Consider the following 21,989-nt stretch of genomic DNA (forward strand, 5'->3'; position numbering starts at 1 on the left):
AATCTGCTTGTTAAAATCCTCCAGGGTGAGGCTGAGAATGTTCCTTTTAAAGCCAATGTCTGCGACTGGACGGGGATAGCCGAGTCTGACGGCCCTCTACAACCCGAATTCGAGTGGATTTGCCCAGCGGCAGACTCTTGGTTCTCGGCGCCTCAGTTTCTCCCCCAGGCAGGATCTAGTTCTGTTTCCACTTGTTGCCAGGCTGCAGGACAAGGGACTCAAAGTGCAAAGAGCCGAAGAAAGAGCTGCAGCCCGGCTGGGAGAGAAGAAAAGCTCTGACTTCTCCCACCCCGGATTCCCCCAAGTAACCCTCCCCGCAGCCGCCCCTCTCCCCAGTCTCTGTGGGCGGCAGCCCCTTTAACAGACCCGACCAATCGCCCGCCCATCTCCACGGCCGCTCCTCGGCGCGCAGGTAGGGGCTGAATTGGCTGGGCCTGGCGCGCGGCCTGCTCCGCCCCACCGCTCTCTGGTTGGCGGCGGCTGCCGCGGGCGCGGGGCAGGTCCACCGGCGGGGCGGGGCGGGGCGGCCGGTGCCCAGGGTAGGGCAGGCGGCAGTACGGCAGCCGGAGCCCGAGCCGAAGCCGGATCCTAGGCGGCCGCGGAGTACGGACGCCGGCGGAGTACAATGAGGCAGCCAGCGGATCCGGGGTGAGCGCGCCCGGAGCCGGGAGGGCTGTGGAGGGAGGGCCGGCGGAGAAGGCCCGGGCTGGGGGCGGTCCGACCCCGCAGGGTCTTGGGTACGCTCAGGGACCAGCGGCCGTTGGCTCGGCGGGGCGCCGGGTTCGGGCCCCCCAGGGCCCTTACCTGCTGTCACAGCCCGGGGGTTGACGCGGACGCCCCCCGCGACGCACCCCCGGCGAGCCCTTCCTTCCTTTGGGGCGGTGTGGGCGGTGTGGGCTGACCCCGGCCGGACGTGCCGTCCAGTCCTTCTAGCCTGCAGTCCGCGGGCTCCCGGCTCCGGGCTCGGCTGGGGCCCAGGAGAACCGTCCGCTCGCAGACTAGGAAAACAGCTTGTAGTTTTATGAATGGGGCCCCGGGTTCCTGCCGCCCCCTTGCCGACGTCGCGGAACGCTTGGAAGTCGAGAACCGCAGTTACTTTTACGCGGATCTGTCAGAGGCTGTTGGCGCCTCGGGTTGTTTTTCTGCAACTCCTGGAAATCGGGGGTGGCCGTGGGCTGGTTTGCATGCCGTAGACAGGAGCCGGCGGCGTGCCCAGAGCCAGGGATCGGAAGGTTAACAAGTGACATTGGGCTGAGGCCTAACGCCAGGTGTCCTGCCCAGGAGCGCGAGTGTGACGGTGGAGGCTGTGGCTGCTGGTGAGCCCAGAAGGAGACGGTGGGACCGGGCGAGGGAGTGAACCGCCCCCTTCGGTTGCACCACGCACGCTGCCCGGAACGCGCGGCTGACGCGGGAGTTGGTGCAGGGGAGTTTCGCCGCTTGAAAAAGGCTTTTGGAAAACTTCGCCCCTCAGTGGGTTGATGGTTACTTCCTCGGTTGTTATGGTTACAGGGCATTAAATGTACCGGCAAAGTCTGTTTACACCCTCGCTCTCTTACCAAAGCTATGAAGTACTTTGTCACTCCGTTTCACAGACACTGCACAGGGAGGACATGCCTTTTAGAGTTGAAGGAACAGCGTGGGCTCCTTCAAGGCAGGGGTGGTGCCATGTTTATGTTCGAAGTCCCACATCTTGACGCAATGGCTGCTCCGCACGAGAATTGATGGGAACCAGCCTCTTGCGTGTTTTGATGATTTTCATCAAAGGACCTAAGTCCGGTCAGGAGCCAGATGTAAGCTGGAAGGTAAACAATGAGTGACTTTTATATGGAAACCAGTAAGGGAAAACGGAGGAGCAAAAGATCCTTGAGCTCGGGGTCAGGGAGTGTTGGAGGAGTCCAGGTGTGTGGGTTCAGAGCTTGGTGACACAGTGAAGCCTGTCTCATAGGAAGTATTAGAAGTGTGAAACTGCCATTTCTGTTCGCTCTTACCCAGCCCTTAAACTACTTCAGGGTTCTTTAAAATCCTTCCAGAAGTTGGTAGTTGGTCTAAATTTGTGGAAAACAAGTAAGCCTCCTGAGATGATGGGGACAGAGTGGGTCCTTGCCATATCTTTCACAGGGGCTCTCCAGGAGTGTCAGTGAAGGCTTGAAGCAGGGGTGTGGAGGGGCCCTGGGTGAACTCAGCTTGCCTGCACATTTATCTGTAGGAAAAGGGTCTGTGTCTGAGAAGAAGGAGATTAACAAACTGATTCAGATCAGAGGATGGTGGTAATGAGACAACTGACAAGTAACGTAAGGGCGGGGACCGATGAGAGGGAAAGGAAAGTGCAAGAGTGTGGTTGGGCCGAGTGTGCTGGGCCTTGTTGAGGGTTGAGGAGCCACCTTGTGTGAGAGGATTGGAGACATAGCATACACCAAGAGTATTATTTGTTAATTAGAAATTATGTTTTAGAATGTGTCTGGAGGAGAAGTAGGAAAGACTAGGCTTTTAGGTAGAATAAATGTATAGGATATTTTGGAGTTTTGGTCAAAAAGAAATTGCTTGTAGTAAAAATATTCAACTAATCTTTATTGAGAATCGTGTGTGCTAGAAATTGTGAAGCACTATGGGTATAATGGAGGGGAAAAAATGGCTTAAGAGTTTGTTTCTATGGACTTTATGATTTACCTTCCCTCCAAGTCAAAAGCTCTCATCTTTTGAAGGTTTTCTGAAGCTCTCCAGGAAACAAAAGGGAGAAAGGCATACAATATTAATCTAAGAACAAAAGAGAGCAACAGGGAGCCCTGGCTGGTTTGGTTCAGTGGTTGGAGCACTGACCTGCATACCAGAGTCCTGGGTTCAATTCCGACCAAGGGCATGTACCTTGGTTGTGGTTCATCCTGGTCCCAAGTGGGGTCATGCGGGTGGCAACCAATCAATGTATCTCTCTCACATCGATGTTTCTCTCTCTCTCTCCCCCACCCTCCTTCCCTCCCTCTCTCTCCCTCCCTCCCTTCCTCCCTCCCTCCCATCTGAAGATAAATGGAAAAATATCCAGGGTGAGGATTAAAAAAAATAAAAGAGAGAGCAACAGGGAAATTCTTTTTACTGTAGATCACTTTTGGTATCAAACTGAATCTTCAAAGACTGGTTTTTCTGTTAGGTTTGGTATAAAACTATCTTCATCCTCAGATGTGTCGAGTTCCTGATCTTTCTTTTTTTCCCCTTTTCACTATCAATTCATTTATTCAGAAGTTTGGAAATTCATGAAACAAATAGTGTCCCAGTCCTTCAGGTGCTTCTAGTTCATTTTCTTTGCCTGAGTATCCCTCAGGGTCTACTTTCTTCTGTCTGATCCTCATTCTCTTCTGATGGTCCCCTTTGGGAATTGTTGAGGTCACAGGGAATGTTTCTTCTTTGATTCTGTCCCAAAGTGGAAGCAGAAGGTAGCTAGTTTAGAAAAGAGCATTTGTTGAAGTCCAACACTGCCATATACTACTTTTCCCATATATATATATATATATATACACACACACATACATACATACACATACATACATGTATCTCCTCTCCAGCCTTTGAGCAGCCCCCTAAGGGAGGTAGCCTCATTTTGTATAAGGGGGAATTGAGGCTCAGAGCATTTCAGTAACTTGCCCAGGGTGATAAGTTGGCTAGATGGTGGAACAAGAATTTCTATTGGGACTTTATGATTTCAAAATGTGCTTTGTCCTTTAGAACATGTTTCTTTTCCCAGAAGAGGAACAGCAGTTTATTCAACGTAGTCTGGCACAGTGCCTTCTTTGGACATGTGAAAGGTCAGGTTCAGAGATGTTTAGAGAATTGTTGCAGTTAATGTGCTCATGGTAGAGCAAGAATTAGCACCCCATGTCCTGCTTCTCTACCTGGTACATTGTTTTTTAAAGATTTTTAATTGATTTTTAGAAAGAGAGGAAAGGAAAGGAAAAGAGAGAGAAATGATGTGAGACGGAACATGGATCAGCTGCCTCCTGCACACCCCCTACCTGGGCATGTATCCTGACTGGGAAATCAGCAACCTTTCAGTGCATGGGATGATGCCTAACCACTGAGCCACACTGGGCAGGGTTCTACCTGATGCATTTTTTGGGGTATATCATGTGGCCATGGGGAAGTTTGAGTTTACTGCTGTGAAGAGTGATTGGACTTACCAGGTCTGTATCCCAATGGTTCCATTTTACCAGCACTGTGACCTTGGGCAAATTATTTTCTCTCTATATATCAGTTTCTTTATCTGTTAAATGGGAGCAGTATTCACATTTCAATAATGCTAAGACTGTACAATTTGTCTCATTTTAACATTTTTGGGAAAAAAAGTGGCTTATAATCTGTGGAGTCTTACAGTTGTAGTTGTCAGTGATTTCCCATTTTTGTACATAAAATAATGGTGTCTTACAATCAGTTTGATCTTAGATTAGATGAACTGTAGTAGTACATTCTTTTTTTTTAAAGTATGTTTTATTGATTTTTTAGAGCAAGAGGAAGGAAGAGAGAGATAAAAACATCGATGTGAGAGAGATACAGCGATTGACTGCCTCCTGCACGCCCCGTCCTGGGGATTGAGCCTGCAACCCCGGGCATGTGCCCTGACTGGGAATGGAACTGGGACCTCTCAGTCCATGGGACGACGCTCAATCCACTGAACCACACCGGCCAGGCTAAAGTCTATGTATTTTATTTATTTATTTTTTAATCCTCATCTGAGAATATTTTTTCATTGATTTTTTTTAGATAGAGTGGGAGTGAGGAAGGGGGAGAAAGAGAGAGAGAGAGAGACATTGCTGGTAGTACATTTTTTATAGGTAATTGTGAGGATTCCATGAAGTCACTCATGTATCTTGCACATAGGGAGCACCTAGTAACAGTTGATGCTGTGGGATGACAAAATGGACAGTTAACTGGCAGGTGGCTCTGGGGAGCATCTGGTGAGATTTGCCACTCAGAGCCCAGGCGGTATTCCATGATCTGTGGGCCAGAGGAATATTTTCCAGTTTGTGTGGGGCTCTGTCCTTTGGCTGACTTTTGTCCCCGTGAGAAGCATTAACTTAAGGAGCTAACGAGCCATGGACAGACAGCTCTCTTTGTCCTGCCTATTTATTAAGGTCTTTGTCAACTTTAAGTCCCAAGTTAAAAATAAATACCATTATAAGAAGATTGGAAACCTATGCTGATGTGAATACTCTTACATATGAATTTTAAAGCATGTCAAGGTTATATAGAAGATTGTGTGTTGCCCTGGCTGGTTTGGCTCAGCGGTTAGAGTGTCAGCCCGTGGACCAGAGAGGCCCAGGTTCAGTTCCCGCTAGGGGCACATACCTCGGTTGCAGTTTGTCCCCAGCCCTGGTTGGGGTTGTGTGGGTGGCAACCACTCGATGTGTCTCTCACTTTGATGTTTCTCTCTCTCTTTCTCCCTCTCTCCCTCATGCTCTATCTGAAGATAAATGTAAAAATGTCCTCGGGTGAGGATAAAAAAAATACCTCTTCTAAACTGCTTATAATGCTTAACTGCATTGTGTGAAATGTCCATGAGACATTAATCAGAAGGATGCTAGGAGTCATGAAGTACAGAAGGCATTGGGTCCAGTAGAGAGAGCACTGGAGTTGGCATCAAGAGACCTTGCAGTCCTGGGGGTTTCACCTATTGTCTTGTTAATTCTGTTTAATCCTCACATCCCTCTATGAGTAATAGATACTGTTATTAATCTTATTTTAAGATGAGGAAACTGAGATTCAGAGAAGTTAAGTAACTTGTCCAAGCTCAGAGAACAAGGACCAGGGCTTGTGGGTAGACTAGAACTCAGGCTTATTTATGCTGCTCCCCAGTACAAGTTCTAAGGTTGTTTCAGGTGGACCCTGCCTCATCTTGGAATTTTTTCAACTCATGCACCCTGGAAGTTTTCCCAGTTTAAAAAGGAAGATTCCTGCCCTGCCGGTGTGGCTCGGTGGTTGAGCGTCAACCCATGCACCAAGAGGTTACTGGTTTGATTCCCGGTCAGGGCACATGCCCAGGTCATGGGCCAAATTCCCAGTGTGGGGCATGCAGGAGGTGGCCAGTCCATGTTCTCTCTCATCGATGTTTCTATCTCTTCCTCTCCCTTCCTCTCTCTCTAAAATCCAGAAAGAAAAAAAATAATAAAAGGTAAGATTTCCCCTGCTTCGAGGTCACAAATTCTAAGCCTTTTATTATGTACTGGCACCTGTCTAAATTCTGAGTTCTCAGTCAGGACATCTGCTGTGTATTGGGAGATCTTTGCCAAACCTAATGAATAACCCTTATGGAAGTTGCAGAAGTCTTGAGTCCTTGAAAGGAAAGTTTTTCTTTGGTGAACAAAAGGGATAGACCAGGTCACTATGAGTATAAGTGGGACTGTTTTAGGAAGAATCTGACCTTTCCGTGTTGAAACTGGTGGTAGGATGGGAAAGGTGGGTGGGCTTTGAAACAACCAGGTAGCCTTTGTCTATTGGGTTTGCCTGGATGTTTGTTCTAAGGACTCCTAAGAAGATGATTGGAAGTAACAAACAGTGCCTTCCGGCTTATCCTGACAGTTGAGAACAGCACAGACAGAAGGAGCTCTCCAGTCATAAGCTTATTTAAGATTTGAGATTTAAATCCACCCCTTGGATTGCTCCTGCAAGTAACCTTTCAGAATCACAATATGCATTTTATAAGAGTTTCATTTCTCTTTTGTTAGTTAAAGCTGACATAAGCTGGCCTGTTCTCTTATTCAATTTTTAATCTTGTTTTACATTTAATGCTGTCTTTTAGGCAGTGTTCCTAAAGCTGGTTATATTTATCATTTGGGGCTTGAAATAGAGAATTTGAAAACCTTTCCACTGACTGAAGAATGATTATCAGTCTTTCAACAAAAATGTAAGCGTCTTCTGGAGCGAAGCATTGTGTTTGGCATTGGAAATCTACTGGGGAGCAAAACAGATGTGTTCCTGCCAGCACATAGCACATTATCTAGCCTGGACAATAAATAAATCAACAAACATATGCATTATATATATTAAATTGTGATAAGTGTGAAATCTCCCTCCTCTGAAGAAAAAGGAATGGGTATTGAGAAAGAATAAAAGAAAGGAGCCACCAACTTGGAGTGCTGGGAAGAGCATTTCCAGAGAGGGAGCAACATGTGGAAAATATGGCCACGACGAGGAGGGACAAAGGGAGAGGGGTGAAGATGGGAAAGACAGGCATGTCACAGGAAGAGCAGCACAGGGTAGAGGTGAACTGAGGCTCAGCAGCCAGACACTGCTTGAGGGGCCTTGGGAATTTCTTCAGCTCTTGGTGCCTCAGTTTCCCACCTCGGAGTGGCTGTGAGGATTGCATGAACTGGTGTCCCCAAAGACCCAAGAGGAGTGCCTGGCATGTACAGGGAGGGCTGTGAATAAGGGTTTGCTGACTCTCGGGCAGTGGGGAACTTGACTTAGAGTGGATAAGCTTCTGTTCTTGATCAGCATTTCCATCATTCCATGTGTAAAGTAACCATAGGGCTGAAGGTAAGACTAAGATAGCTAAAATGCCTGTCCGCTGGAGGGATTCTAAGGTAGTTTGGTGATGGACGGTCTGTAATAGTTGTACTTGGGGAGCACCGGTGGGTGCAGTGCCCAACTTGAAGCAAGGGTGGACCGGAAGCAGTTGATTCTCTGCTCCTTCCTGCAGTTGTTTGCGTTAATGTTTGGATATGAAAGGTAGATTTTTAGCTTTATGTTCTGATAAGAGGAAGCAGAGGTCAGTGGCCTTATTACCAGTTGATCAAACATGGTGACTCAGAGCTGCTATGTGGAGTACCCACATGAACCCCATCCCAGTGTAATTCGATGTGGTGCTTTGTCACCTGGAGGAACAACCACACCTTGAGATCACACAGGAAAAGAACATCATAAAATGAATCACTGGCTTTGGTTCTTTGGCTTGGCTTGGATGTCTGGATGTTCAGTAAAATACTATGAACCCAGCTATATCAAAGTTGATAATTAGTCTATAGCATATTTGTTAGAACTTATGGAATATATATATAATTGCATTCATTCTTTTTTTAAAAAGAAAATTTTATTCTGGAAACATTTTTTATTTTTTAATATTTTCTTCTTTATTGATTTTAGAGAGAGAGGAAGGGAGAGGGAGAAAGAGATAGAAACATCAATGAGAGAGAACATTGATTGGCTGCCTCCAGCATGCCCCCCACTGGGGATCTGGCCCACAATCTGGGCATGTGCCCTGACTGGGAATCGAACTAGCAGCCTCTTGGTGCATGGGTCGATGCTCAACCACTGAGCCACACCAGCCGGGCTGGAAACATTTTTCAAATTCACAAAAATTAATAATAATATAATGAACCCAATGTAATGATCATTCAGTTTCAGTAATTATTGATATTTTGCTAGTTTTATTCCAAAATAGTTCCATGTTTGAAGCATTGTTGGTGGATTTTCTCTCACAGTAGAAAACATGGTAGATGTGGTCCTAGAGAAAAAAAATGTCTGCATGCTGCAAATTACAGGATTGGTGTTAGTTGAAATTCAGAATCTGAAATGAACATTTCTTAAAAGCCTTTTATAGACTTGCTAATGAAAAGCAGGCATTAAAAATTAGAGTGTTTTCAGTTAATCTATGTATTTACTAAATAATCTATTGACTAAGTATTGGATAGTGTGTAGGGCATGTATTTAAAAAAGTAAGCTCTAGCCTAGCTGGTGTGGCTCAGTGGATTGAGCATTTTCCCATGGACTGAGCGGTCCCAATTCAATTCCAGGTCAGGGCACATGCCCAGGTTTCAGGTTCCATCCCCAGCAGAGGGCGTGCAGGAGGCAGCCCATAGATGTTTCTCTCTCACATTGGTGTTTCTCTCTCTCCTGTCCTTTCTCTCTCTCTCAAAAATCAATAAAAACATTAAAATAAATAAATAAAAGTAAGCCTTGGCTGGTGTGGCTCAGTTGGTTGGAGTGTCCTGCAACCCAAAAGGTCATGGGTTTGATTCCTGATCAGGGCACATACCCAGGTTACCGGTTTGATCCTCCATCAGGGTGTGTGCAGGAGGCATCTGATTGTTGTTTCCTCTCACATTAATGTTTCTCTCTCTCTCTCTTTCTCTTTCCCTCCTCTCTAAAATCAATAAGAGTATGTCCTCAGGTGAGGATTTAAAATTTAAAAAAAAAATTTTTATTTATTAATTTGTTTTTGTTACAGATGTTTCTCATTTTTCCCCCATTGACATCTTCCTCCCATTCCCTCCCGCCCCATCCTCAGCTTTGTTGTCTATGTTCATTGGTCATGCATACATGCATGTAAGATCTATGGTTTATCTCTTCCCCCACAACCCCTCCCCCCTCCACTCCTCTGAGGCTTGTTATTCTGTACCCCACCTCCATGTCTCCGGGTTAATTTTGTTCAGCAGTTTGTTTAGTTCATTATATTCCACAAATAAGTGAGATCATGTGATATTTGTCTTTCTCAGCTTGGCTTGTTTCGCTTAGCATAATACTCTCCAGGTCCTTCCATGACATCTCAAGAGGATTTAAAATTTTAAAAAAGTATGACAGTCTCTATCCACAGTGACTTGTAAAATCGTGGACCTTTTGTTCTCCACAAGGAATCACAAGGTTATTTTCAAACATTTAGTGAATGAAATTTACACAAAGCCCAAACTATGAAATTGACTAAAAACCAGTGTTGCTGGTATCTATTAATTTAAGTTCAAATTATAGCATTTACTTGTAAAATCAAAGAGGACACAGTTAATATGTTGAAAGTCTCTTTATGTTAAGCTTTTGTGTATTTTTATAAGTGGAAATTCAAATCAACTATGCAAGACCCTGTGGTAATGACTTTTGTGGAACTCTGTCCCACAGACCTTTCGGTAATGTTAGAAGTGTGCCAGATCTGCGCTGTCAGTCTGGTAGCCACTAGCCACATGACTAACATTTGAAATGTGACTAGTGCAATTGAGAAACTGATGTTTTAATTTTAATTAATTTTCATTTAACTAGCCACATTGGACAGTATAGCCCCAGGGTTTATAAAACCATCAGCCTCCATGATAAAATGGAATCCAGGACAAACTAATTTCACCAATAAATGAAAGAGCACAATTCAAATGTAGTTCCTGAACTTAGTGCATTTTAGAGAAAAGGAGTTTGATTACATAGAAAGAAGAACTGCCTATTGGGGTTTATGGTCTTCCTGTAAGAGCATGGTTTTGGTGGTTCAAAGACCTGGAGAGGTTAGATTAGATGTCATGTCTTCTGGGGCTGAAGATCTTATGAAATGAGAAGGGAATCACCTGAGTGGAAAGTGCTTGTGCTGCTTGTTGCACTGTGGATTGACCCTGCGAGGTAGAGAGGAGTCTGTTAAGTGATTCATGTGAAGGTTTCAGGAGGTAGGATGACCCAGTTTTGAGAGTTGTATTCTCTGCCAGGAGGATTTAGAGGCTCAGAGGAGACATGCCAAGGGTCTAGGTCACCTCTTTATCTCCAACATATAGTAGATGCTTGGTAAACATGTTTCAAAAAAGGATGACAGTTTTCAGGAACAGATTTAAGAACAAATAAAAAGAATGGCTTTAAATTTATCTAGAAATTCTGACAAATAAATGCCAAAGGAAATTTAATACCAGTGAGCTGCAGAGTGTGCACAGCCAGTGTTTTCTGCTAGAGGAAATTGACATTCCTCTTCACTGAAAATGCAAGCTGGCCTTTAGGCCTTAGCAGTGTTGGTTTTCATCTTTAAACATCTCTCGAATGGTGTCTTTCCAACTCTACTGCCACCTCTCTAGTCCAAACAACCATCTTTTTGCTTGGAAGACAGCAGCTGCTGCCGTACTGCTCTCCCCAGAGCCACTTCTGCTCCTTTTTAATCTGTTAACCCCACTGCAATGAGTGGTTTTAAAAATTCCTAATATGACCATGTCGTCTCCTTGCTCAAAACCTTATGAAGTCTTCTTGTTGCTCTTGAGATAAGAGCCACATTCTGAACCTGTTCTGAAAAGCTCTTTGATTCAGCCCCTCCTACCTTTACCTTCTACTTCTGCCTGCCCCCCCCCCCCCCTTCTTCTCCTGGTTTATTATCTTCCAGGCACCTTTCTGTCCTCAACTGGAAGGAAGCTAGCCATTCAGGAACTAAGCCACCTACTCCTTCTTCAGGAAATAGCCGCCACCCCCTCACCTCACCATCTTTTTCTCTGATCCTTTAAATCACTTCTCACCATTTCTTATTCCGTATTTGTTAGTAGACATCTGCTTTTCCTCGTCCTCCACAAGGGCAGGGACCTTGTTGATTTGGCTCACCATTATAGTCTGACCCATTGCACACGCTTCTAAATGTTTGTTGGGTGATGAATGAATAAATGAATGCAAGCACACTAGAAAACAAGGGGAAACTTGAGAAATGAAATTTAAAACTTGTGTTTATTAACAGGGTTGAATAGTTTTCAGAGTAGAATAGCCCAGGAAGGGAAATAAGAGGGGGAAGAAAGAGTCCATGGGGTTTCACTGTTGTTGGTCTTACAAAAGAAGCATTTTCTGTGCACTTGACCCAGACTTTGAAAGGCTTTTGCCACCAAGTTACAAGGGTGGCCCTCTTGTCAGGAGTCATCATTGTCTCACTAAGTATGTCATCGGTAGCATGGGGCTCCAATTAGAGACCTCAGGGTTGCAGTCTTAACCTGTGCAGCCCACAGTCAAGGATGTAGTAATCTTCTTCTCTTTCTAGGAGGAAGGGGTTCTGCCTGTTCATATTTGTCTTTCTCCTCCCTCTTACCCAACTGTCTTCAGAGCCATCAGCAAACCAGAGTACTCTGCCCCTGGGGGGGTGTTGGCCAGGTGTTTGTTAATAGCCTTAAAGAGGCCTCTTAGGCTGCAGTAGGAAGGAATTTCTGGTTGCAGCTTGGTGGGGAAGAGGCTTCCTGGTGCCTGGAGAAAGAAGGCAGCTGTGTTTAGACCTGATCCTGCAGCTGGGGAAACTTGTGCCCTTCTGAGGCCAACTTCTAGATGAGAGGAGGAGCCTAACAGTGCTCATGAGAGCCACTTGTCTTGGGGGAGGGACTCATAGACACCTGGATCTTCATGGGGAACTTTGAAGTTCTAAATAGGAAAGGGAAAGACTTGAGGCAGAGATAGTGGTTAAATTTTTTGTGTGATTGTGATTCTGAAAACTGATATGGGATGTCACTAATTGGTGTTTTAGGTAATGTTTCTTTTGTTTTGTTTTGGAAGGAAGGGACTGGTTCCCTAGACCAGGTACTTTGATAACCAGAGAAGAGATATTTCCTAAAGACCAGAGTGATGTGTTTTCTGGGAGACTTGCAAGTGTGGTTAAGAAGGTTTTAAGCTGAATATTAAGGGTACAGAAGAAAAAAATGTACAGGAAAATTGCAGAACTATATATCATAGAGACCTGGGCGCTCTAGTGGTACCCAGGAACTCTCAAGTAGAAGTTAGCACCGAAGCTGGTTGAGAACACTGCTGAGGGGAGGGATGGGAGGTATCTGTAAACTCATGCCTAAGGGTGAGCAACAAAATGCCTTCGTGCACTGGAAACCATAACAGTACAGCCAGGTAAATCTGATCTGGTGGTAGGTAGGGTTGGAATAGAGCAAAGTAGTGTGGGTACATCTGGCTCCAACTGGCTGGTATGGTTCATGCACCAAGAGGTCGCCGGTTCGATTTCCGGCCAGGACACATGCCCAGGATGTGGGTCCAATCCCCAGGGGGGGCATGCAGGAGGAGGCCAGTCGATGTTCTCTCTCATTGATGTTTCCATCTCTCCCTCTCCCTTCCTCTCTCTTTAAAACCAATAAAGGAAAAAAATCTGGCTCCAGAAGAAAACCCTAGGAGAGAGGTGTGTGCCCTGATCATGGAAGACTGATGGAAAACATTTCAGTTATGATGGGAAGAGCAGGGCGAGTTACATCATTGTAGGACTCTGCCTGCCAGACTGGGGGGAAAATGATTTTTTTTCATAGACAGATTTTAAAAGAGGTCCCCTGGCAGGTGTAGTAGACCATATAGATGTTTGAGGGAAATTTTATTTAAAGTGGACCATGTAACCCTAACTTGCTGATAACTTTACCTCTGAGAGCAGGCAGAGGGAAGAGAGAGAGAGAGAGAGAGAGAGAGAGAGAGTGTGTGTGTGTGTGTGTGTGTGTGTGTGTGTCGTTGGGGGTGGTGCTGCTTGGACCTAATGATGACAAATAAGGAAAAGCTGGTTGGCAGGGAGGATGGGGTAGAGCCTTCAGAGGGCAGGGGAGCCAGTGACTAGGAGCCTAGGAACAAGCACAGAGCTCGTTCATGCAGGCTGGCTCCACAGAGCCTGCTCTTAACCACCAGTCACGGGGCTGAGCATCTTCTACCTTACATTGTTGTTTCCTTTAATAAATGATGGACCTGCCCCTCATGGAAGCTGCAAGAGGAGCCAGCTTGGTGTCCTTGAATCCAGATGCCTGTTAGAAATGACCTCTTGAAGATTAGCCTACAGCAGTGACTAATTTGATGTGGGCCCTCCTTGGTTTCCCATCCAGTACCAGTGTTAGGAAGTCTGAAGGGAGCTGTCCTCAGAAAAGGTCGAGCTGCTTTTCCTGGCTAAGTTCTGAGGCAAGAGCGGAACGGAAAATCAGTCAGAGTACTAGAACACCCGTGGGAAAGGGGTTGCTTTAGTTTAAATTTCCCTGGGGAGGCTAATGTCTGGGGATATGATGAATGTTACTCGATTCTGATGGGGTAGGTTAATAGTAAAGCAGGAACATTAATTTTATTTTAAAGCTGAAACTCCCAACAGAAATGACTATTGATCATGCTCTGAGCCAGGACCAAGCTCATTTGGTCAGCCTAGCTTTTGTCGTGAGGCTTGACTGTGATCGAGAGGGTTTGGCAGAGGCTAAATATAGCCTGAAGTGAATTTTATTTCACGAGGTCTGGTTTGTGGTATGAAAATCTTACGGAAGGAAGAAACACATCTTGAGTTTCTGAATTAGGTGATAAAAATTGTTTTGGCAGCAGATGTAGCAAGTACAGGGCCTAGAATTTTCTGGGGCAGATGGTCAAGAGGTTCTTCTAATGATATGAATTTATAATGCCAGAATGTTAATTTTGAAAAGTAAAATATAAAGCATGTTTAAAATACACATTTTTTTTATACACAACTTAGAAGAAGTCTTCCAGAAATTGCAGGTTTAACATAACTCTACTATGGCCTGATAAGAATTTTAGCTGTTTTGTGTTATTTGTCAGAATTGACTCAGTAATTTCAATTTCCCCTCCCAGAAACGCTCTCCTGCTCATCCGGGCTCCCTTCTATGCTTCAGATGGGTACCCTAGCCTTCTTACCCAACACTGCTGAGTAAGCACAGAGCAGGTGGGAACTGTTGAGTGGTTAATGTTGAGTGAGAAGGGTGCTTTATAGCAACCTAAGGAAAAAAGGTGCCTTGGGGGGGATTTTTGCCACGTTTTTCTATTTTAGGAGTTTATTTATACAGGTGCCCAAATTGGGATTTAAAATGGGAATCATGTTTTTGTAACAGTAAAGCAGGGGCGGGTGTGTAGTTCAGCCCTTCAATTCTTGTTTCTGCCTGTCATTGTAGGACACCCATCACACTCACAGTGGCATGATGCTATTGCTAAGGGAGTGGCCCTGTTGAACAAGCAGAAAGCCCCGAAACTGGCTTCAGAAACCTTCATCCAACCACTAGGATGATTTCAAGCCAGATTCCTTGAGGCTTAAGAAAAGGCTGATTAAATAGATCGTCCCCACATTGAGTTAATATAGGCTGGTTATCCATTGATCCCTTGAGAATTCAGCAGATGACTTGGCTCAGAAGACAATGGCTGTGCTTGGGGATTGTCACTGGGCAGGTCTAGACTCTTGTAGGGAAAGTCAGCCTTCTGTGAATCTCAAATGAAGTCCTTACCCACTTTGCCACTCCTGTTAAGAAAGGTCTTTGAAGAATCTTAAAGCAAGTACTATTTGAATAGTACTACACATGATAAATTATTAATTATAAATGGTTAATTAGGTTCTTTTCTCCTAGATTAATACCTTATAAATCATTGTGCCAATTTTTCTTTTTCGTTCTTTATTAACTTCAGTAAGCACTTAAGTGTGTTTTGGAATTTTAATTTGTTTTTTAATTTTTTGGTTATTTTGGAGTGTCTAGAAAGGAAACAGCTATTTTCCCATTAAGATCTTGGCACCAGGAGTAAAAATAACAGCGAAGCATTGGGAGGCACTAGAAGACTGTCATCTTCTGGAGCAAGACTTCACCCTGTTCTCCCTCCTCTGCTCCCAAAACCAGCACCCACCATCCAAAAGGTGGAGATGAAAACTCTATCCCTCTTACTCAAAACAGTGTAATGAGTTCTTTAAGTCAGGGTTTCTGATCTTGGGGACAGGAAAGGAAAATCTGTCTTCTCAAAAGCTGACTGACATCGTATGGTACTTATGTATGCACATTTGATGGTGGCTGTGGGGTCTTTGATAGTCATCAGGCTTTCAAAAAGCCCTTGAAAGAGAAAGGTTAAGGAAGAACTCCAGCTCTAAAGTCTCTTGTACCTCTCTTCTAAAATGCTCGAAAGCCAGCTTTTTATTTTTATTTTTTACTTTTTTATTATTATTTTTTCTTTTGTGTATGTGCTTTATTTTTTTATTGTTGAAATAAAACAGATGTCTCCTTGTTTTCCCCATTGATCCCCTCCTTCCCACTCCCACCCCCCTCCTGCCTTCCCCAGCCTAATGTCCATGCCAACTGGTTGTGCACATATACATATACGTTCTTTGGTTTATCTCTTCTCACCCCTCCCAGCCCCCATCCCTCTGAGGTTTGTCAGTCTGTTTCCTACTTCCATGATTCTGGATCTCTTTTGGTCGACAGCCTATTTTGTTCATTATGTTCCACAGATAAGTGAGATCATGTGGTACTTAACTTTCTCTGACTGGCTTATTTCGTTTAGCCTAATACTGTCCAGGTCCCTCCATGTCATCTCAAAGGGTAAGAGATCTCTCTTTCTTATAGCTGCATAGTATTTCATTGTGTAAATGTACCACAGCTTTTTTATCCACTCATCTGCTGATGGGCACTTAGGCTATTTCCAGATCTTAGCTATTGTAAATAGCACTGCTCTGAACATAGGTGTGCATATATTCTTCCTGATTCATGTTTCAGGCTTTAAAGCCAGCTTTTTAGAATGGAGGGACCAATTGGTAGTAGGGGAAGAACGTAGAGCACAGACTGCAGGTTCCTGACTGGTGGGAGTCCACACAGGCCAGCCTGGCTTCTCCTCCTCACAGTTATACCAGGCTATCCCTGGATCCCTTCTCTTTCCTCACTACTGGCCTCTCCACCTTCAAATACTGAAGATATCCTTTGTGGGAGAGCATTGGATAAACTTGGCCTTCAAGCCAGGCAATTTGTGCCTGGATATTTTCTCTTTGGTTTCCTTAGTGCCTTTTGATCAATGCCCTGATTGACACTCTCCCCGCACCCGCTCAAGTTCTCAAAGGGCCTCTCTTTTCATTTTTCTTGAGTTTATCACTTTTATATTGCCTTCTCTTCTTCCTTTTTTCTCCTTTTCCCCCTCCCTTAATGCATTCTGAGTTAGTGTGTTCCCTGTCATTGGCTTTTCTGTTAGGTCTAATAATTCTTATCTACTATGAGGTAGACAGAGGACCCAGGGGGCTGATCCTTCCAATCCTGTGACTCTGGGTGGTGGATTCTGCCCTTTCCTGGAATGCCTGGGGGTGGGTCTCAACTCACCCCTTCCAGCCCAGAAGTTTTGCAGCCTCTGACTGCTCAGGAACACACATTTGTCATCGCTGTCCACTGGCTCTTTTTTGTGTGGACTTCATATGTGTCCCATGGTGGTGAGCTCTGCTCATGAAAGTATGATTCTGTTTTATATTACTTATTCCATTTTCTCCCAGAGGCAGAAAATACAGAAGTTATTGCTTTCAGAAAGTTAATTCTTCCAGAGGCAGGCCAATATATACGACAACGCTAGTGACAGATGTACGTTATTGCAATAGAACTGTTAGCAGAAATTTAAATTCCATTCAAAGATGATCATCTTCTACCTTCATAGTGTAAGCTTCTTCCCCCCTCCGAATTTCTCCCCCAGTGCTCTGGGGGTCAGGGATTTGGTCCTGAAAGGGTTTTGGAGGAAGGTCTTCTCTTGCTACTCCTGAGGATTCATTAGTCCCTTGGCAGCACACACCTTCACGCGAGGGTGAGCATGTGATCTGGGAGGCCTCTGCTTAGGAAACCAGATCTTTTAATTGATAGAGCCACCTCATGAGCTAGTAATGCAAGCGGTTGGTAATTACAAAAAACCTACTGTGAAATTCATTTAAAATTAATAAAGAGCCAGCACTGTGGATTTTAAATACAGAGGAAGTTAAGATGTTGGCTGTCAGTTATCTTGCCAGTCTTTAAACCTTCCCCTTTGCCCCCCATTGTGCCTGTTGGCTCCCTTCCCACTCCACTCTATTCTGTTTACATTCCTCCAACATGACCTGCTTTAATAGAAAGCTACCAAAAAATGCAGAGTATTCCCAAGTCAGTTGTTTGGGATTATCCATTTTATGTTCTTTTCAATGAAGGCAGAGAAGCGAAAGGTCCTGTGTATTTAAAAGAAAACAATAAAACCCGTGGAGAAGAAAAACTTGGGAGTGAAAACCAGCTAGATGAGTAGAAAATGTCTGCTTTTCCTGACTTTAATTTTTTTTTAAATTTAAAATATTTTTATTGATTTTTACAAAGAGAGGGGGAGGGAAGAGAGACGTGGGGGGAGAGAGAGAGAAACATCGATGTAAGAGTGAAACGTTGGTTGGCTGTCTCCCGCACACCTCCCACCCAGCATTAAGCCAGCAACCTGAGCATGTGCCCTGTATGGGAATCACACTGGCAACCTTTTGGTGTATGTGACGACATGAAACCAACTGAGCCACACTGACCAGGGCTGATTTTTTTTTAAAGGAGCATTGTTCAGTACTCCATTGTGTATATATGTTAGCATTTGAAGGTCTCTAGATCAGTACTATATATACCATGATGAATAGTTAAGGAATTTTGAAGGCTATAATCTTTACTGCTTTGGTGACCTTTACTTTATAGGCATACCGTCCCCTGATTTAATAGGAAGGATCTCTGGTCTATATGTGCTTTTATGTGACTTGAAAAAGAAATAACTATTCCATTTAAATAGATTTCAATTAGGATAATGGCTTCAAGACATCTCACAATGGTACATTTCCTAGACTCTTAAGATAGAATTGTCAAATTATAGCAAATAGAACTAGAAATTATTTTGCAATTTTTTCAGTGGATGGTAATTTCTCCTTCTGTACATCTAGTCATTCTGAAAATAATAGTATAAAGGTACCTTTTTCTAAAACCGATTATTTTCCAAATATAATGGGCGTTTGGTTTAGAAGAAATGGTAGAGGAAGATTGTAGTTCAGGGGAACAAGTAGACAAAAGTCATTTTCATCCTCTCTTTTTTGTACTTTTGACTACATTTTTGAAGAAAGACCAAAAATTGCCGTAGGTGTGAAAGAATATTGGTAGCTGGGTTGCCTGGAAGTGAAAGTGAGATTTTCAGTGGCTTGTAGAAACAAAGGATGTGTGATTACCACAGGTCCAGCAGCCAGGGGTGGTAGAAGTAGAGAGTTCATGTAATCTATAGGATATTTAAATTTGTATGATATTTAAATTTCCATATTAGAAAAACCTCATAGAGAGCAAGAGTTTGTCAAAACAAAATACGCGAATTTTGAAAAATGGGAGGGGAAATGTACATGTATTAATTATTACAGAATGTTGAAAAAAGTTTAAATATCTGGGACACAGTTTGTTGAGGGAGCCAGAGAACAGTGGGAACAGTGACTAAAGGGTTACGTGTGATGTGAAAATGCTCAAGCGAAGGAAATCCTGCCTGGGAAGAAAGTTTCTGTGGAGATGTGCCCTGCGTTTTGAGTGATGTACTGAAGCGTTGGAGACTCAACATTAATTTTGATCTTTCTTAGGAAGCTGTATAAAGTAATGTGTTTCTGAGAAAAAGTAGTAACTTATTTTGAAGTGTGAAAGCCTTGCTGTGGAAACGCCAACATCCGTGAGTCCAAAACAAATTCAAGAACCAACAACATCCCAAGCGCAGACCTCACCGACTTGCCATCTTGATTTCAGGGACTGCATAGCCGTGCAGTCCAGCAGGTGGTTGGTGGGCACCCCAGAAATGTGAGGGAGCCACACCCACAAAAGGAGCGTAGCAGTTAGTATTCTGGCTTTCTAGTATTTGTTCTGGGAAAAAGTGTTTGATTCTAAAACAATTCTCAACTTGAAAGAAACCTTGCTCACCAGGGCGGCTCTGACAAACTTTGGTTTCCCGAAATAACCCAAAGGAGAAAGTCCTGCAGCCCTGAAAAGAGTGGTGTTTAACTTCTTTTGGGACATACACCTCCTTGAGCCTCTGAACACTGTGAATTCTCTCCTCAGAAAACTACACATGTACACACAGCCCAAATTTTGTATGCATGTAGATGTTAAGAATCCTTCATTTCAAATAGTGAGATGCAAGGTTTTAAAGAGAATGTTAGAAAGGAGTTCGCTGCTCTTGCAGATGCCATTTTTCACTAGAGAGTCGAGGTGCTTGCTTGAGAATGTACCTTGTGGGCTGGTCCACAGTAAGGTGCAGCAGGGCTGGAACATGCAGCCGGGCCTCATTTTGAGAGAGTTGTACTGTTTGAGAGGAGTGTTTCCAGAAGGTGCAACTCCTCATTCCCCTCAAGATCTGGGGCCCAGTATTTCCTGTCAGAGACTTGGTGGAGAAGGTCTTCTTGTCTGAGGGCAGTTTTATTATGTGTATTTGAAAAAGCAATATCAACTCTGCATTTACTTCCCTGGTTATTTATATGCTTGTTCCTTTTAGAGTAGAAAGACTGATATGTAACCTTTGACCTAGAGGGTTTTTAGAGCCTGAAATTCATAGATAAGTTGCTTGTTACATTAGTTATAAAGGAGGCATTGCATGCTTTATTGTGCATAATGTGATTTCCAAATTCTCCCACTTGAGAATATATGTTTTTAAGAAAGTACTTTGTGAAAACTGCATATATTGGATATGTGTTCTGCTTTCACATCCTCTGCTGTATTCTCCAATAGGCGTGGCCTTTGAGAGAAGTTAGGAGTGGGGGTGATTCTGCCGCAAAGGCAGGGCCTGAGCCACAGGTCTAGAGCCTGGAGTCCTGTTGGTGGCAACAGCTCTTTGATTTCCACTTCAGAACCCCTGGTAGTTGGTGACTTGCAAAGGAGCATTTATTTATACCATCAAGATCAAAGAAGTTACCACTACCTAGGAATAACCCTCTCTCCCCAACCCCTTCACTCGCTTTTTTTTGAAGGATTCTTTTCTTTGATACAGCAGCTAGAATGGAATTTCAGTACCTAAAAGAAATGCATTTGCCCAGCAGAAATAACAATATTCAAGGTGGTTCTTTGACAAGGAGAGGTAGGTACCATGGCCACAGATGTCAATCAGGAAGGCTTATGTTCCTGGAAGGATTCGATTAGTAGAGATGATCTGAGTTTTAAGTTAGAGCTCATTTTATTGTAGCAGTGGTAGCAGTAGTGTTATATGTTACATACTCCAGCAAAGATACCCAATTTCTAAAAATATATTCAACTGTAAATGATACGTTTATCTTCTGTACTAGATAGAATTTTCTGAAAAGGACATAAACAGGTTACGTAAGTATTGTGTACAACACTTTGTTTTTAATTTTACTTTTCAGTTGCAGTTTATTTAAAAAAAATTTTTTTTCCTTTATTGATTTTTTAGAGAGAGAGGAAGTGAGAGGGAGAGAGAGATAGAAACATTGATGAGAGAGAACATCGATTGGCCACCTCCTGCATGCCCCCCACTGGGGATCGGGCCCACAACCTGGGCATGTGTTCTGACTGGGAATCGAACTGGCAGCCTCTTGGTGCGTGGGTTGATGCTTAACCACTGAGCCATACCAGCCGGACTGAGTTGCAGTTTGCATTCAATATTATTTTATATTAGTTTCAGGTGTACAGCATAGTGGTTAGACAATCACATCCTTTGCAGAATGTCCCCCTGATATTTCAGTATGTGCAGTGTTCATTCATTCATTCATTCATTCAACCAATAAATATTTAGGTGTCTACTCTGTAGAACATTGAGGACATAGCAGTGAATAAAGTTTTTGCCCATATAAAGCATATATTCTATGGGATGACAGGCAACAAGTAAGTAGCCGTAGAATGCAATGTCAGGGGTAGTATTGTTCTGAACAAGGAGAGTAAGGAGATGGGTAGGGTGTTCTTTTAGAGTGAGGTGGTCATGAGGGTTTTCTGAGGGGGAGACATTTGAGTTGAGTCCTGCCATTATTTTTACTATACCAGATTTGGGGGATTAATAATCATCTTTGGGACCATGGAATTCAGTGGTGCTTTTTTTGCAGAGATTTTTGACTGATTAATTTGAAGGAGTCAGGACTTCGGTGTCAGTGACCTTTTGAGAGAGTGATTCAGCCTTATCTGGTTCCGCGCTATTTTTTTCTTACTGCCAGTTTCCCTGCGACAAGAACAGGAGGAGGGATGAAGTTGCTCTGGCCTCTTGGCTATACTTCAAAGCAGACTGAGCATCTCCCTGCTCTCCAGGTTGGTTTGGAGCTGCGCCACTGAACCTAGCTTACTGATGGTATGCATGGCCAGTCTTTAAAATGCATGAACCGCCCTTCACCAGTCACTCCACAGGTCTGACAACCTGAATGCTCTCCCTGGATCGGTTACCACATACAGAGGCCAGCTAACCTCAGCTTGGACCTGAGTCCCAGAATTCTGGGGTCTGGGTACAGGGTGAAAGATTGTGGCTGTTGGCTTAAGACTTTTTTCTTGAATGTCATTTTTAAGCATGAAGCTCAAAATTCTTAAACAATCTTTCAGGAAACAGTATACTTCTGC

At 43.9% G+C, this 21,989-nt stretch overlaps 1 protein-coding gene across 3 annotated transcripts in view; it reads left to right on the forward strand.

Annotated features, from left to right (window-relative positions):
- The first annotated feature begins 508 nt into the window (after positions 1-508).
- Positions 509-21,989, forward strand: part of TEX2 (testis expressed 2) — a 97,511-nt gene continuing 76,030 nt past the window's right edge. The window contains exon 1 of one of the 3 annotated variants that reach the window (XM_036267953.1): positions 509-648. The gene's annotated coding sequence lies outside the window, so the exon portion shown is untranslated. The remainder of the gene's footprint in view (positions 649-21,989) is intronic. The other 2 variants (XM_036267956.1, XM_036267957.1) reach the window with 2 other exon arrangements.

Source organism: Molossus molossus, unplaced genomic scaffold, assembly GCF_014108415.1.
Source record: "Molossus molossus isolate mMolMol1 unplaced genomic scaffold, mMolMol1.p scaffold_m16_p_19, whole genome shotgun sequence".
In the NCBI taxonomy this organism is placed as follows: Eukaryota; Metazoa; Chordata; class Mammalia; order Chiroptera; family Molossidae; genus Molossus; species Molossus molossus.